Source organism: Ahaetulla prasina, chromosome 6, assembly GCF_028640845.1.
Source record: "Ahaetulla prasina isolate Xishuangbanna chromosome 6, ASM2864084v1, whole genome shotgun sequence".
Taxonomy (NCBI): Eukaryota; Metazoa; Chordata; class Lepidosauria; order Squamata; family Colubridae; genus Ahaetulla; species Ahaetulla prasina.
The window spans coordinates 64,367,323-64,370,606 of NC_080544.1; the positions used below are offsets into that span (position 1 = coordinate 64,367,323).

The following is a 3,284-nucleotide window of genomic DNA, read 5'->3' on the forward strand; positions in this document are numbered from 1 at the left end:
TAAATCTAATGAAAACTGTAATAATTATATTATTAAAGAGTATCAGATCTAATAAATACTGGGATGATCGCAATCACAAATCACACCCATACTGATGTCAAGAAAACAGAAAAGACAAAGCCATGTATTCACTAGCAGTCAACCTGGGAATTCTTTGCTCTATTTTTTTAACACAATACAATGGTTCTCATCATACCCACAGGTACCATTAGCAAATCTGAGGTGAAGTCACAATTTGGAAGGACTTGCCAACAAAAGCATCGATGAGAATTTTATCCGGAGCAAGATCAACTTTTTGTAGAGTTTTGAGTCTGGCCACAAGCCTAAAGCACAGACATACAAAATTCTTGCAAAACTGCCCTACTCTTGCCAGAGAAGAGCAAGCCAGTTGCAGATGATTCAATTCTGCTGGGGGAAAGGAAGGATTTCTATGCCATTCATGCAAAAAAACTTTTAGCCATGCTTCTAGATGGTAGATAATATATGCCCATTTCAAAAATGGAAGGGGAGCTTTGAAAGTACAAGAACCCCACTGAGACAACAGATTCTGCCCATTAGTCAGGCCTCTAGATGAACCTGCTGGATTATTTCCCAATCTAACCTAAACTAGGTGCCCAGCTCTACCTCTCCCGGCCAGTATTCTCTATTTGGGGGGGGGGGGGTCATGTCCATACAAGCTTTAATCCTGCAGGTCAACTTGCAGGTTTAGCCACAGTCCAGCCTTGAACTTTAGGACCAAGATTAAGGATACAACAAATTATTTGGAGATAAGTTTACTAGACTCTGCACATATTGAAAGGAAGTGAATTTATTTCCTTCCCATAGTCATACGTTTAGTCAGGTAAACAGGCTGCAAAGGAGGATGAAATGCTTCTGAGACAGAAAGCAGTTCCTAAAGAAGGAGCAATTTACATGGAGGAAGAGGAAGGGAGAAGATGACTGACTGACCTGTGGATTGTCCCCACAAACCTCCCATGCTCCCAGAAGCAGAGTTGCAAGAATAGCAAGCTGTCTTCTACAGAAATAAATAGGAGGTATAAAATGCATGAAAAACAATATATGATGGCTTTTTGCAGCCTATGAATGCTATATTCTGTTTCCCAAAATTGCCTCTTGAATCAGGATGCCTAATTTTATCTTGTGTTCTGGTATGTTGTGGTTTCACTCAAAGCCTCCAGCTTTATGTCGTTTTCTAAAATAGGATAGGGGAATTTCGACTCTTACCTACAGCAATCAAGCTCTACTATGTATCATTTTAGGTGGTCCTAGCAATGCAAAATATGAAAACTCCTTAAAATGCTGTGTCACAAACATCTGCAGTAGATTTTGCCTGCTCTACAATTCAATCTGCCAATACAATTACATTTGTCATTTAAATCTGCAGCCTTAAGCATACTTACTAAAGGAAGTTTCTATGAGTTCAGCTGAATGTACATCTCAGTAAAAATATGTAGTATTGTCAGCACCTTCGTGAAAATAGCTGATTTAATTATCTGCAAAAAAAGACACTTACTTAGTCCTTATGTAATCAAATTTATCTTGAATCTTTAAATTTTGATTTTAAAATTTAAAGAGCAGGCATGCTAAAAAAGATGTGCTCTGTCATAGAAATGGTTTTTCCAATTGTAGTATGTCTTAAAAGTTGGACTATTTGAAAATCTGAATCAAGAAAAATTGATGTCTTTCAACTGTAGTGCTAGAGAAAATTATTGCGTTCACAGAAAGAACAAATAATACCAAAATGAAATCAGACTGCTAACTAGTAGAATAATGAAGCTAAAACTTAATTATTCTGCAGAGATGATGCAGAAACAAATATTATTGGAAAAGAACCTGTTTTTCTGAAAAACTGAAATGTATACATGTATATTTGTTTTATATTGCTATTTTAAAGTTTATATTAACTAGACTCCAAATTTTAATTTTTCTCCTTGGTTCAGTATGTGTAGGCTGAACATGCCCTTTGTATTTTATCTTTTAATCAAAATTATTTGTTTGTATAGACCTCTCCTAATTATTCTGGTATTATTATGTTTTTAGATATTTGAATTCTAGTTCACTTGTGCTGGTTAACAAATGCAATTAGTTTATTTCATAAAAATTGAACCATTGAAAAAGTTGACAGGAAGAAAAAGTGGTTAATGTCACCAAACATGAGCTCATTCTTGGGTGATTGGTGATATTACTTAACCACTTTTCTTTATAAGTACAAACAGTCCATGCAAAACAATATTCATCAGATCACAAAAAGTCAAAAGTACCTGGATAATAAGTCTTAAATAGAAGAGTATCATGTACATAAATGCATGACATTAATAATAATCTATGTACTTAGATGCAGCATTATGTAAATCTTATAGAGTTTATTGGCTGACCTCTGTTTGAAATATTGCCAATAAGAAGCTGAGATTAGTAGCCAGTAACAGCTTTGTGGAAAGCGAGGTATTTCAAAGCTACAAGAAAGTTCTCTTCCATTTGGTTCACCTTACTTTGTACAATCAGGTAAACTGTAGCTATACATTACCTGCAATGTATATGTTGTAAAATTTCTGAAGAAATCTAAAAGAGATATTGTTGCAAGATTGAAGGAAAAAAATCCCACTTTGAGGTGTGCATAATGCTATTAACCACAGTCAATCTTCATCCCATGAGAAACTGGGCATATGCAAAGAAAGGCATGTAGCCTAGCTGGAACTTCTAAACTGATAGTATATACTATGCACTTGAAGTGGTGAGACTTTGGGCTGAAAAGTAATGCATTTCTAGTTTATGTGATAGAATTTTAAAAAGGGGGGGGGACCTTGATCGATAGAACGTTTTTGAACTGCAATACTAGAATTTTTTTTTAAAAAATCCCATCGTTAGCTAGACGAGTGCAAAAGAGGCCAGGGCTTCTAAAAATTGAACGGTCGTCCCGAAGTAGTTTTCACGATCAGTTTTCTTCGCCTACATGCTGTTAAAGACTTAGCAAACTTGTCCTGATCCTCCTGAGGCTGCCAGCTCTCACCGGTGGATCAACAAAATAGCCTTTTGAGGAAATTCCAAAGAAAAGACTAAGATACGCAATCAACTCTAGTTATCCGTTATGAGGACGAGCGTCTCCATTTCCCTTCGTTCTCTATAGTCGCCAGGGCTTCTCACGTGACCTTTTAAACGGCTGGTGGAAGTTCCTGTAATCTATGGTTCTTTTTGGAGAAACTGTCCTCGCTCTATCTATGGTTTTCATGGGGCCGATGGGAGGTCGGTGTGCACATTCCTCTCCCATTACCTCACACTCAGAGAAG

The 3,284-nt window shown here is 36.7% G+C and overlaps 1 long non-coding RNA gene across 6 annotated transcripts in view; it reads right to left on the reverse strand.

The window, feature by feature from the left end:
- The window catches only part of LOC131201488 (uncharacterized), a 28,156-nt gene extending 25,002 nt beyond the window's left edge, over nt 1–3,154 (reverse strand). For all 6 annotated transcript variants that reach the window (XR_009155866.1, XR_009155870.1, XR_009155871.1 and 3 more), the window contains exons 1-2: nt 2,525–3,154; nt 1,401–1,493 (exon numbers count right to left, since the gene is read on the reverse strand). This is a non-coding gene — a long non-coding RNA (uncharacterized LOC131201488). The remainder of the gene's footprint in view (nt 1–1,400; nt 1,494–2,524) is intronic.
- Nucleotides 3,155–3,284: the final 130 nt, after the last annotated feature.